Consider the following 12,633-nt stretch of genomic DNA (forward strand, 5'->3'; position numbering starts at 1 on the left):
ACACCACCTCACACTCCCCTCACCCTCCCTAACGGTCAGTTATGGACATACCTTCATTGACTCTCTCAGTCCAAATCAGCCCAGCAGTTCACTTCAGTTCCAACAACCCGACACAGAAGAAAAAGAAAGTACCATCCTATCACCATCCTCTGGCTCTGGTGGCTCAAACATGTCCAATAAAGGTGCTGGACAGAGCGTCCATGTTTCAGGTGGTTTTCAGGTTGTAGTAGTGTTTGACACTGAGACAGCACAGTGGACACACCCAAAGTGTTTTAGAGCAGAGAAAACTGCTCATTTTTTCATGACTGAGCCCTAATTTATATAATAAGCATTTTTTTTTTTTAAAATCATTAAAATTTGTCAGGATGGTTAATAACATGTTTCTGTGGTGTGACAAACAAAACATTTTTTATTTTATATGAACTTAAAGTAAATATCAGGTTCTTTCTGTCACCACACACACCTGTAAATATACAGAAGAGTATTAGTGCCAGGCATAAGGAACAAAATAGAGAAGAAAGATTTTTTTTTTTATTTTGCATTTTGAGAATAAAGTGGACATATTGAGAATAAATTTGAATTACTGAGTTGAATTTTTAGTATTACGCTCGCTCTGTCAATTTGCAAGACATTTGCACAAGTTAATTCAGAGAGAAAAATTCTGCCCTTCACATGATTTTATAGATATGACATACATATGACTGTTGACAGATCATTTTCACTGCATTTTAGCTAAGAATCACATTTGTCACGTGGGAAGAATAGGCGAGATACTGAATCTAATGATGCTTCACTGCAGCTGCTCTGTTCACGTGTCCTGTGCAGCTGCTCTAACCTGTTATTGTGTGTCGGAATAAAAAGCAAGAGCTTCCACAACCAGTATGCACTGCTCAGGTAGGCAGTGTGGTCTGGGTGTTAGTGGATGTCAGGCTTAAGAAAAATAAATCCTCTGATTAAATTGGAGAGTTTGCAGGAACTTTGTTCTGAGTCTTATCAGATAATTTTCCTATAATGAGTTTTCTGTTTCTTGATTCAGCAGGTTTCCCTGGTGGGACTCCAGTATATTCACTGTCACATTGTTTTATTTTAATTTTATGACAACAAGCACTGATGTTCAGAAGAAATACTGTATTCTTTGATTTGTATTCCTGTCTTTGACCTTTTTTTCTATTAGCTGTAACCTAACAATAAAAATTTAAGATCTTTTGTCACAATAACAGTATATGTCTGCATTTATCCTCAAAAATCTAAAAACAAAATCTTTGCACACCTGAACATGGTGACTGAACACTTCAGGGACAACTTGAATAAACGTGAACTTAACATTGGTTTATTATTTTTTTAAAAGATCTTTCAGTCTAAACAACCATTAAAGCATAGATGATTTAGTAGATTATGGATAAACTACCTAAAACTGGCCCAAAATTGCCAATTTATGGCTGATGCACCTTGAGAAAACACACTGATATCCAAGTAATGGAGAGGGAACAAAAGCATAAAACAGACTGAGATCACTTTAACAACATCCATATAACAGAAACCAGAAATGCCTCCTTGTGTTTGAGAAAACAGCTGATGGTAAATAAAATGTAGATTTATGAAAATTCAACTCACAAGTTAAAAAAAAGAATTTTAAATAAAATGTGTTTTAGATATTTTCTTCTGCTTGACAAGCATTTCTGCTAGAAAGCAATTTTAAATTTTATTTATTTATTGTTGTTATTCTGACTCTTTAGTAAGATTTCTTTGAAAACTCAGAACAGTGTCGTTTATTCTCCCTGGAACAACTCGCCTTTGATTTTTAAGAAGTTATACAAATTCTGATGGCTCTTGCAATTTCTTTGCAAAAAATACCTGAAGACATTGCAACATACGTCAGTGTTTCTTTGAAAACCTGCAGTGAAATCCTGCAGGGGCTGTTGAATCCATACCCTGACCTTTTTTTGTTGTTGTCCATAAATCAGTGCTCTTGGTCACCTTTTATGTCTGTCTGTGCATTTTATTAATATATTACCTGTTGAAAAATATTAGAGCTGCTGTCTTTGACTTAGCAACATTTAAAGAATTTAAAAACTTTTCTTCTTTTCATTCCCTGAAAAGTTACCGTTTTGGACATAGAACATTTCTGCCTGACAGTGATTATATGTGTAATATCAAACTTAAATGAGTTGGGCAACTATTAATCAAACCGAAAGCTTGCAAGTATTGTTTAAAAACCCCACAAGACCTGTAAGAAGTCACATATATGAGACTTTAAAAAAAAAGAAGTAAAAAGCACTTGTCCTTATAACTGAGACATATTTAAACTGAAGACATGGAGAAAACTGGTAACTGCATTTGACTTAAAAAAAAAAACAAAAAATGTATATTTAAAATAATTGATTCATACTGAATTCTTACTGAATTCCTATTATGTCATTATGTCAGAATCCATTTATTCACCAAATGTACAAAGTACACAGGAATTAGACTTGGTGATGCAGCGCAGTGGACAAGAAAGACAAAAAGCTTAAAGAGACTAACTTCAAAGGTTAAATTGTTTAAGTTAAATACAAGAATTATGCACAAATAAGAATATTATATACAAATAAAACTATACAATCAAAATAAAAGGTACGAGATAGGAGATAGGAGTAATAAAGTACAGTGTGAGCTGAGAATAAGACGTATAGAACCAGGAATGTGTTTGCTGCACTCTGCTACACATTATAATGACATTATGATTATGGGATGATGTATCTACAGGTTATTTCATTGGTTAATTACAATTTAAACCAAAATTCTACTGTTGGAGGTGATGAGGACATTACTCAGACAGGAGGAAATGGTGCTTTTGTTGGGGACTATTTTCAGTGGCGGTTTAATCCACATCTGGGGCAACAGGATGGTGTGTGTGTGGGATTAACTCAACATAAAGACATAAAAACAGGAAGAAACTGTCAGACTGAGGATCCACACATTAGCAGATAATTCAGTGTTGATTTGAAGTTTCATGGCATTCATTAACAATATCCTCTGACTTCTCCTGTACAGATTAATAATCCAGTGGAATTGATAAAGTGGAGGCTCCATGTTTGTGCATGTAGCAGTTAGTCTGCAGCACCACCTGCTGTCAGAGGTGTGTATGTGTCATCACCTGCCTCCATCCTGAGCCGCTGCACAGAGACGCACTGAGTGGAGGCCGGGCCAAAGCATGAGCCTCGATGCTGTCTTGCTGCAGATCACGAGTGCCACAGAAACACTAATAAAACATATGAATAATTAATAACTAATTATACAATAAAACAGGCATTAATAAATTGTACAACTTCATTTCTTCATCTATAAACAAATAGAATATATTACAAAGAAATTCATTATTTGATGTTTTCCTGGGCAATAAAAAGAGGAATCATAAAAAAGAATTTTCAGTGGAAATATTCCTAAAAAAATAGTTCAAATTAAGAACAGAGTAAAAAAAAAAACATTGAAAAACAGTAAGTGCATCATTTAAAATTACATGAATGAATTCATAAATGAATCGTTTGATTTAAAAATCCATTTGAAAAGGCAATTTAAAACATAATAAATAAATAAATAACTGGATTCATAAGTTGAATTAAGAATACAGATTTAAATCAGTAAAAGGGAAATTTCCTTTTTCCATTTGCATTTCAACCATGTTGGAAAAGATGATATGAGGAAGGGTGACCTGACCAATCAGAGAGCTTCTTACATCTCATGGTAAATTTATGTTGTTTTACCTCATTTTACTATCACAGTTTATTTCCAAGTGAAATACAGGGTTCCTGCAGGTTTCAACATGTTAAATGTAAGAAGTTTGAAAACCATTATAAATACAATTTACAACATATTTTACATCCATACTCGCAAAACAGTATGAACGATATGAAGGACAATCAGATTAAAGTCACATAGTAATATATAACATATGTACATATATATACATATGTATATGTATATATACATATATACATATATGTATGTATGTATATATATATATATATATGTCATTTTCTTTCTGTTCAGGGTTTTTAAGAATTTTGTTTTTTGGTGTTTTACCCCAAAACTGACAAAAGTGTTAAAATACCTGAAAGTGACAGTGTCATGTGGTAGCAGTACAATAGAATCATATAACATATAACTACAGAAAAAGGAAAAAGAAAAGGACCAGAACATATGCACATGGTTTGCAGCTGTTTTCACAGGAGGGATCAATATTGTCATAAATTTAGAAGACCCTAACTTTGGTCCAATGAGCGCGGTGGACAACTTTACATTGAGCTAACTTCTGTAGACAGGTAAGGTATGTACACATTAATAATACCCTCCCAAACCTGGACAGTTTTTAATTGTTTAGAATTCATAACATGTTAACAGGTTCCCTGCAATTTCATGTGTCATCTTTTTTTTCTTGTGTTACTTTACTGTAATAATAAACTGTATTTGCCCAGCACCTTTCATGCAAGAAATGCAGCAAAAAGTGCTTTAAACCAAAGAAAATATATGCAACACATTAAAAAAAGATATAGAATGAAGATAACAACAGGAATATAATGCCATAATTAGTGTAAAATGGAATAAAGGATAAAACCCAAATGTAAAAGTAAGATAAGATGAGAAAAGAGTAGAATGCATCGTCACATGGATAAAAGCCACTGGATAATTTTAGTAAAGGTATGATAAAATAAAGATGAAAATAGAATGCATAACACAAGATGGAAAATAAAACCCACTGAGATGATAATAAGATTTCAAGTTAAAAATACAGTGTATAGAAGACATAAAATCAATCAAATCAAGCAGAGTTTCAGGACTGTATCAGGAATGTCAGAGCTAGTTAAAGGCTAAAATGAAGAAAAAAGTTTTGAACTTTCTTTTAAAAATATTTTGCAAACTGGCCTCCCTGACATCCGTAGGTAGTCTGTCCTGGAGCTTTGGGGCATAAGAGACAAAGGCTACATCCCCGACTTTGAGTTCTAAACACTGCAGGAGGTGATGTTTGAAACAAACATGAATAAATAAATAAATAAAGAATCACAGCTCTTAGCTTCTAGAATGTGAATGTTGTTCTTATTTTTATCTGATAAACAGAATATTTTGAGGATTTGGACGATTAGGCATTAAAAACACAAATTAAGTCATTGTACTGAAAATTCTGAAAGATTTATTAAATTGAATTATTAATGTAATTCCCAAATTATTAATGTAATTTTATGCAGAACTGAACCATCCAACCAGTAGCCAAAAAAAATCATCCAGGCTTCAAAGGTAGCCCAATTCTGCAGGAGAAATGCAGACCTGTCAACCCTAAGCATGATTTAAAAGTCAGATTGTGGTGAATTCAATGTAATAAAAGTAACATGTAACAAGTAACACAATGTCATGATCCAAACAATTTTAAGACCTGTCAAAATTAATTTAAGTCCTAAAATTCAGGTTATTAGACCTTTGGGAAAAAAACCCTTTGTGACGCCGCAGGACCTCTTAAACACCATGCATTGGCCGGGAATCAAACCCGGGTCAACTGCTTGGAAGGCAGCTATGCTCACCACTATACCACCAATGCTCGCCACAGCAAGCTCAGTGCCATGAGACAAGACGTTGCATGACATTTACGTGCCTGACTGGATCCGATTCCGACATCCAGATGGCTTTTAGCCAGCCATGGCACTCGTACATGTTTGCACGTGGCTGAGCGCTTCAACAACATAACCCAGCTGGCTCAAGAGTGAAGGGAAGAAGAGCTAAAAGTTGAGACTTGCCGTGGTGCCAAGGATACCAACCTGCACGGGAAAAGCGGGCAATGTGGTGCACGCAGCCCGGTGTAGCGAGGAATGCACAGACCTGTAGACTGGGGAAACTAAACAACCGCTGCATAAGCGCACGGCACAACACAGGGGAGCCAATTCCTCTGGTCAGGACTCGGCAGTCCACCTACACCTCAGGTGACCTTAACGACACCCGCTCACACATTTAGTCAGGTGACCCTAACGGTTCAGTTGATGGAGGGGGGTGGGTCCATGACTCACATGCCTCTCAAGCTGTTAACGACCCCGAATACCTGGAAGTCCCCACTAGTCAGTTAGAACCGAAGAAGCCTCTTGGGTGAGAGGCAGAACGTCTTCAAGAGACAAAAACAAGCCCAGTTTCCTACCGTGACCCTTTTTGCGAATGGAGCTCCCCGGATGACTGAGAACCTCTTCACCGACACTAATGGCCCTAGATTTGAACGACTTCTGTGACCTCCCAGTTGCAAAGAGCGGGTCCCTGATGGTCTAGTGGCTAGGATTCGGCGCTCTCACCGCCGCGGCCCGGGTTCGATTCCCGGTCAGGGAATGGTGTTTTTAGCACTGGGATGCCCTCGGGACTCCAAAGAGCCCCAGTCACCTCGAGAAAGAGTGAGTGTGCAAATAAAGACGACCGATGAAGGCTTTGAGACACGTAGCGAACACGCCTTGTGGATTGCTCCAGAGTTTAAGTTTAAGCCTAAGCCAGACCAGCAGCAGGGCTCACAACTGTCGCAGGCCCTCAGTGCAACCCAGCGTTCCAGGTGTTGTCACAAACTTCAGACACTTTCCCCACAGTGGCTGGAAAAACCCTCCGTGTTCGCACAAAGCCTTTGTGACGCCGCAGGACCTCTTAAACGCCATGCATTGGCCGGGAATCGAACCCGGGTCAACTGCTTGGAAGGCAGCTATGCTCACCACTATACCACCAATGCTCGCCACAGCAAGCTCAGTGCCATGAGACAAGACGTTGCATGACATTTACGTGCCTGACTGGATCCGATTCCGACATCCAGATGGCTTTTAGCCAGCCATGGCACTCGTACATGTTTGCACGTGGCTGAGCGCTTCAACAACATAACCCAGCTGGCTCAAGAGTGAAGGGAAGAAGAGCTAAAAGTTGAGACTTGCCGTGGTGCCAAGGATACCAACCTGCACGGGAAAAGCGGGCAATGTGGTGCACGCAGCCCGGTGTAGCGAGGAATGCACAGACCTGTAGACTGGGGAAACTAAACAACCGCTGCATAAGCGCACGGCACAACACAGGGGAGCCAATTCCTCTGGTCAGGACTCGGCAGTCCACCTACACCTCAGGTGACCTTAACGACACCCGCTCACACATTTAGTCAGGTGACCCTAACGGTTCAGTTGATGGAGGGGGGTGGGTCCATGACTCACATGCCTCTCAAGCTGTTAACGACCCCGAATACCTGGAAGTCCCCACTAGTCAGTTAGAACCGAAGAAGCCTCTTGGGTGAGAGGCAGAACGTCTTCAAGAGACAAAAACAAGCCCAGTTTCCTACCGTGACCCTTTTTGCGAATGGAGCTCCCCGGATGACTGAGAACCTCTTCACCGACACTAATGGCCCTAGATTTGAACGACTTCTGTGACCTCCCAGTTGCAAAGAGCGGGTCCCTGATGGTCTAGTGGCTAGGATTCGGCGCTCTCACCGCCGCGGCCCGGGTTCGATTCCCGGTCAGGGAATGGTGTTTTTAGCACTGGGATGCCCTCGGGACTCCAAAGAGCCCCAGTCACCTCGAGAAAGAGTGAGTGTGCAAATAAAGACGACCGATGAAGGCTTTGAGACACGTAGCGAACACGCCTTGTGGATTGCTCCAGAGTTTAAGTTTAAGCCTAAGCCAGACCAGCAGCAGGGCTCACAACTGTCGCAGGCCCTCGGTGCAACCCAGCGTTCCAGGTGTTGTCACAAACTTCAGACACTTTCCCCACAGTGGCTGGAAAAACCCTCCGTGTTCGCACAAAGCCTTTGTGACGCCGCAGGACCTCTTAAACGCCATGCATTGGCCGGGAATCGAACCCGGGTCAACTGCTTGGAAGGCAGCTATGCTCACCACTATACCACCAATGCTCGCCACAGCAAGCTCAGTGCCATGAGACAAGACGTTGCATGACATTTACGTGCCTGACTGGATCCGATTCCGACATCCAGATGGCTTTTAGCCAGCCATGGCACTCGTACATGTTTGCACGTGGCTGAGCGCTTCAACAACATAACCCAGCTGGCTCAAGAGTGAAGGGAAGAAGAGCTAAAAGTTGAGACTTGCCGTGGTGCCAAGGATACCAACCTGCACGGGAAAAGCGGGCAATGTGGTGCACGCAGCCCGGTGTAGCGAGGAATGCACAGACCTGTAGACTGGGGAAACTAAACAACCGCTGCATAAGCGCACGGCACAACACAGGGGAGCCAATTCCTCTGGTCAGGACTCGGCAGTCCACCTACACCTCAGGTGACCTTAACGACACCCGCTCACACATTTAGTCAGGTGACCCTAACGGTTCAGTTGATGGAGGGGGCTGGGTCCATGACTCACATGCCTCTCAAGCTGTTAACGACCCCGAATACCTGGAAGTCCCCACTAGTCAGTTAGAACCGAAGAAGCCTCTTGGGTGAGAGGCAGAACGTCTTCAAGAGACAAAAACAAGCCCAGTTTCCTACCGTGACCCTTTTTGCGAATGGAGCTCCCCGGATGACTGAGAACCTCTTCACCGACACTAATGGCCCTAGATTTGAACGACTTCTGTGACCTCCCAGTTGCAAAGAGCGGGTCCCTGATGGTCTAGTGGCTAGGATTCGGCGCTCTCACCGCCGCGGCCCGGGTTCGATTCCCGGTCAGGGAATGGTGTTTTTAGCACTGGGATGCCCTCGGGACTCCAAAGAGCCCCAGTCACCTCGAGAAAGAGTGAGTGTGCAAATAAAGACGACCGATGAAGGCTTTGAGACACGTAGCGAACACGCCTTGTGGATTGCTCCAGAGTTTAAGTTTAAGCCTAAGCCAGACCAGCAGCAGGGCTCACAACTGTCGCAGGCCCTCGGTGCAACCCAGCGTTCCAGGTGTTGTCACAAACTTCAGACACTTTCCCCACAGTGGCTGGAAAAACCCTCCGTGTTCGCACAAAGCCTTTGTGACGCCGCAGGACCTCTTAAACGCCATGCATTGGCCGGGAATCGAACCCGGGTCAACTGCTTGGAAGGCAGCTATGCTCACCACTATACCACCAATGCTCGCCACAGCAAGCTCAGTGCCATGAGACAAGACGTTGCATGACATTTACGTGCCTGACTGGATCCGATTCCGACATCCAGATGGCTTTTAGCCAGCCATGGCACTCGTACATGTTTGCACGTGGCTGAGCGCTTCAACAACATAACCCAGCTGGCTCAAGAGTGAAGGGAAGAAGAGCTAAAAGTTGAGACTTGCCGTGGTGCCAAGGATACCAACCTGCACGGGAAAAGCGGGCAATGTGGTGCACGCAGCCCGGTGTAGCGAGGAATGCACAGACCTGTAGACTGGGGAAACTAAACAACCGCTGCATAAGCGCACGGCACAACACAGGGGAGCCAATTCCTCTGGTCAGGACTCGGCAGTCCACCTACACCTCAGGTGACCTTAACGACACCCGCTCACACATTTAGTCAGGTGACCCTAACGGTTCAGTTGATGGAGGGGGCTGGGTCCATGACTCACATGCCTCTCAAGCTGTTAACGACCCCGAATACCTGGAAGTCCCCACTAGTCAGTTAGAACCGAAGAAGCCTCTTGGGTGAGAGGCAGAACGTCTTCAAGAGACAAAAACAAGCCCAGTTTCCTACCGTGACCCTTTTTGCGAATGGAGCTCCCCGGATGACTGAGAACCTCTTCACCGACACTAATGGCCCTAGATTTGAACGACTTCTGTGACCTCCCAGTTGCAAAGAGCGGGTCCCTGATGGTCTAGTGGCTAGGATTCGGCGCTCTCACCGCCGCGGCCCGGGTTCGATTCCCGGTCAGGGAATGGTGTTTTTAGCACTGGGATGCCCCCGGGACTCCAAAGAGCCCCAGTCACCTCGAGAAAGAGTGAGTGTGCAAATAAAGACGACCGATGAAGGCTTTGAGACACGTAGCGAACACGCCTTGTGGATTGCTCCAGAGTTTAAGTTTAAGCCTAAGCCAGACCAGCAGCAGGGCTCACAACTGTCGCAGGCCCTCGGTGCAACCCAGCGTTCCAGGTGTTGTCACAAACTTCAGACACTTTCCCCACAGTGGCTGGAAAAACCCTCCGTGTTCGCACAAAGCCTTTGTGACGCCGCAGGACCTCTTAAACGCCATGCATTGGCCGGGAATCGAACCCGGGTCAACTGCTTGGAAGGCAGCTATGCTCACCACTATACCACCAATGCTCGCCACAGCAAGCTCAGTGCCATGAGACAAGACGTTGCATGACATTTACGTGCCTGACTGGATCCGATTCCGACATCCAGATGGCTTTTAGCCAGCCATGGCACTCGTACATGTTTGCACGTGGCTGAGCGCTTCAACAACATAACCCAGCTGGCTCAAGAGTGAAGGGAAGAAGAGCTAAAAGTTGAGACTTGCCGTGGTGCCAAGGATACCAACCTGCACGGGAAAAGCGGGCAATGTGGTGCACGCAGCCCGGTGTAGCGAGGAATGCACAGACCTGTAGACTGGGGAAACTAAACAACCGCTGCATAAGCGCACGGCACAACACAGGGGAGCCAATTCCTCTGGTCAGGACTCGGCAGTCCACCTACACCTCAGGTGACCTTAACGACACCCGCTCACACATTTAGTCAGGTGACCCTAACGGTTCAGTTGATGGAGGGGGGTGGGTCCATGACTCACATGCCTCTCAAGCTGTTAACGACCCCGAATACCTGGAAGTCCCCACTAGTCAGTTAGAACCGAAGAAGCCTCTTGGGTGAGAGGCAGAACGTCTTCAAGAGACAAAAACAAGCCCAGTTTCCTACCGTGACCCTTTTTGCGAATGGAGCTCCCCGGATGACTGAGAACCTCTTCACCGACACTAATGGCCCTAGATTTGAACGACTTCTGTGACCTCCCAGTTGCAAAGAGCGGGTCCCTGATGGTCTAGTGGCTAGGATTCGGCGCTCTCACCGCCGCGGCCCGGGTTCGATTCCCGGTCAGGGAATGGTGTTTTTAGCACTGGGATGCCCTCGGGACTCCAAAGAGCCCCAGTCACCTCGAGAAAGAGTGAGTGTGCAAATAAAGACGACCGATGAAGGCTTTGAGACACGTAGCGAACACGCCTTGTGGATTGCTCCAGAGTTTAAGCCTAAGCCAGACCAGCAGCAGGGCTCACAACTGTCGCAGGCCCTCGGTGCAACCCAGCGTTCCAGGTGTTGTCACAAACTTCAGACACTTTCCCCACAGTGGCTGGAAAAACCCTCCGTGTTCGCACAAAGCCTTTGTGACGCCGCAGGACCTCTTAAACGCCATGCACTGGCCGGGAATCGAACCCGGGTCAACTGCTTGGAAGGCAGCTATGCTCACCACTATACCACCAATGCTCGCCACAGCAAGCTCAGTGCCATGAGACAAGACGTTGCATGACATTTACGTGCCTGACTGGATCCGATTCCGACATCCAGATGGATTTTAGCCAGCCATGGCACTCGTACATGTTTGCACGTGGCTGAGCGCTTCAACAACATAACCCAGCTGGCTCAAGAGTGAAGGGAAGAAGAGCTAAAAGTTGAGACTTGCCGTGGTGCCAAGGATACCAACCTGCACGGGAAAAGCGGGCAATGTGGTGCACGCAGCCCGGTGTAGCGAGGAATGCACAGACCTGTAGACTGGGGAAACTAAACAACCGCTGCATAAGCGCACGGCACAACACAGGGGAGCCAATTCCTCTGGTCAGGACTCGGCAGTCCACCTACACCTCAGGTGACCTTAACGACACCCGCTCACACATTTAGTCAGGTGACCCTAACGGTTCAGTTGATGGAGGGGGGTGGGTCCATGACTCACATGCCTCTCCAAGCTGTTAACGACCCCGAATACCTGGAAGTCCCCACTAGTCAGTTAGAACCGAAGAAGCCTCTTGGGTGAGAGGCAGAACGTCTTCAAGAGACAAAAACAAGCCCAGTTTCCTACCGTGACCCTTTTTGCGAATGGAGCTCCCCGGATGACTGAGAACCTCTTCACCGACACTAATGGCCCTAGATTTGAACGACTTCTGTGACCTCCCAGTTGCAAAGAGCGGGTCCCTGATGGTCTAGTGGCTAGGATTCGGCGCTCTCACCGCCGCGGCCCGGGTTCGATTCCCGGTCAGGGAATGGTGTTTTTAGCACTGGGATGCCCTCGGGACTCCAAAGAGCCCCAGTCACCTCGAGAAAGAGTGAGTGTGCAAATAAAGATGACCGATGAAGGCTTTGAGACACGTAGCGAACACGCCTTGTGGATTGCTCCAGAGTTTAAGTTTAAGCCTAAGCCAGACCAGCAGCAGGGCTCACAACTGTCGCAGGCCCTCGGTGCAACCCAGCGTTCCAGGTGTTGTCACAAACTTCAGACACTTTCCCCACAGTGGCTGGAAAAACCCTCCGTGTTCGCACAAAGCCTTTGTGACGCCGCAGGACCTCTTAAACGCCATGCATTGACCGGGAATCGAACCCGGGTCAACTGCTTGGAAGGCAGCTATGCTCACCACTATACCACCAATGCTCGCCACAGCAAGCTCAGTGCCATGAGACAAGACGTTGCATGACATTTAGGTGCCTGACTGGATCCGATTCCGACATCCAGATGGCTTTTAGCCAGCCATGGCACTCGTACATGTTTGCACGTGGCTGAGCGCTTCAAC

The 12,633-nt window shown here is 45.2% G+C and overlaps 13 non-coding genes across 13 annotated transcripts; 6 read left to right on the forward strand and 7 right to left on the reverse strand.

Moving 5' to 3' along the window:
* Positions 1 to 5,497: 5,497 nt before the first annotated feature.
* trnag-ucc (transfer RNA glycine (anticodon UCC)) lies at positions 5,498 to 5,569 on the reverse strand. The gene has a single exon. It is a non-coding gene; the product is annotated as a tRNA-Gly (tRNA).
* A 698-nt stretch (positions 5,570 to 6,267) lies between these two features.
* trnae-cuc (transfer RNA glutamic acid (anticodon CUC)) lies at positions 6,268 to 6,339 on the forward strand. The gene has a single exon. It is a non-coding gene; the product is annotated as a tRNA-Glu (tRNA).
* A 313-nt stretch (positions 6,340 to 6,652) lies between these two features.
* trnag-ucc (transfer RNA glycine (anticodon UCC)) lies at positions 6,653 to 6,724 on the reverse strand. The gene has a single exon. It is a non-coding gene; the product is annotated as a tRNA-Gly (tRNA).
* A 698-nt stretch (positions 6,725 to 7,422) lies between these two features.
* Positions 7,423 to 7,494, forward strand: trnae-cuc (transfer RNA glutamic acid (anticodon CUC)). Its single transcript has one exon. It is a non-coding gene; the product is annotated as a tRNA-Glu (tRNA).
* A 313-nt stretch (positions 7,495 to 7,807) lies between these two features.
* trnag-ucc (transfer RNA glycine (anticodon UCC)) lies at positions 7,808 to 7,879 on the reverse strand. The gene has a single exon. It is a non-coding gene; the product is annotated as a tRNA-Gly (tRNA).
* Positions 7,880 to 8,577: 698 nt separating this feature from the next.
* On the forward strand, positions 8,578 to 8,649 carry trnae-cuc (transfer RNA glutamic acid (anticodon CUC)). Its single transcript has one exon. It is a non-coding gene; the product is annotated as a tRNA-Glu (tRNA).
* A 313-nt stretch (positions 8,650 to 8,962) lies between these two features.
* On the reverse strand, positions 8,963 to 9,034 carry trnag-ucc (transfer RNA glycine (anticodon UCC)). The gene has a single exon. It is a non-coding gene; the product is annotated as a tRNA-Gly (tRNA).
* A 698-nt stretch (positions 9,035 to 9,732) lies between these two features.
* Positions 9,733 to 9,804, forward strand: trnae-cuc (transfer RNA glutamic acid (anticodon CUC)). The gene has a single exon. It is a non-coding gene; the product is annotated as a tRNA-Glu (tRNA).
* A 313-nt stretch (positions 9,805 to 10,117) lies between these two features.
* On the reverse strand, positions 10,118 to 10,189 carry trnag-ucc (transfer RNA glycine (anticodon UCC)). Its single transcript has one exon. It is a non-coding gene; the product is annotated as a tRNA-Gly (tRNA).
* Positions 10,190 to 10,887: 698 nt separating this feature from the next.
* Positions 10,888 to 10,959, forward strand: trnae-cuc (transfer RNA glutamic acid (anticodon CUC)). The gene has a single exon. It is a non-coding gene; the product is annotated as a tRNA-Glu (tRNA).
* Positions 10,960 to 11,266: 307 nt separating this feature from the next.
* trnag-ucc (transfer RNA glycine (anticodon UCC)) lies at positions 11,267 to 11,338 on the reverse strand. Its single transcript has one exon. It is a non-coding gene; the product is annotated as a tRNA-Gly (tRNA).
* A 699-nt stretch (positions 11,339 to 12,037) lies between these two features.
* On the forward strand, positions 12,038 to 12,109 carry trnae-cuc (transfer RNA glutamic acid (anticodon CUC)). Its single transcript has one exon. It is a non-coding gene; the product is annotated as a tRNA-Glu (tRNA).
* Positions 12,110 to 12,422: 313 nt separating this feature from the next.
* Positions 12,423 to 12,494, reverse strand: trnag-ucc (transfer RNA glycine (anticodon UCC)). The gene has a single exon. It is a non-coding gene; the product is annotated as a tRNA-Gly (tRNA).
* Between the last annotated feature and the right edge of the window lie 139 nt (positions 12,495 to 12,633).

Source organism: Lutjanus erythropterus, chromosome 22 (genome assembly GCF_056507025.1).
Source record: "Lutjanus erythropterus isolate fLutEry1 chromosome 22, fLutEry1.hap2, whole genome shotgun sequence".
In the NCBI taxonomy this organism is placed as follows: Eukaryota; Metazoa; Chordata; class Actinopteri; order Lutjaniformes; family Lutjanidae; genus Lutjanus; species Lutjanus erythropterus.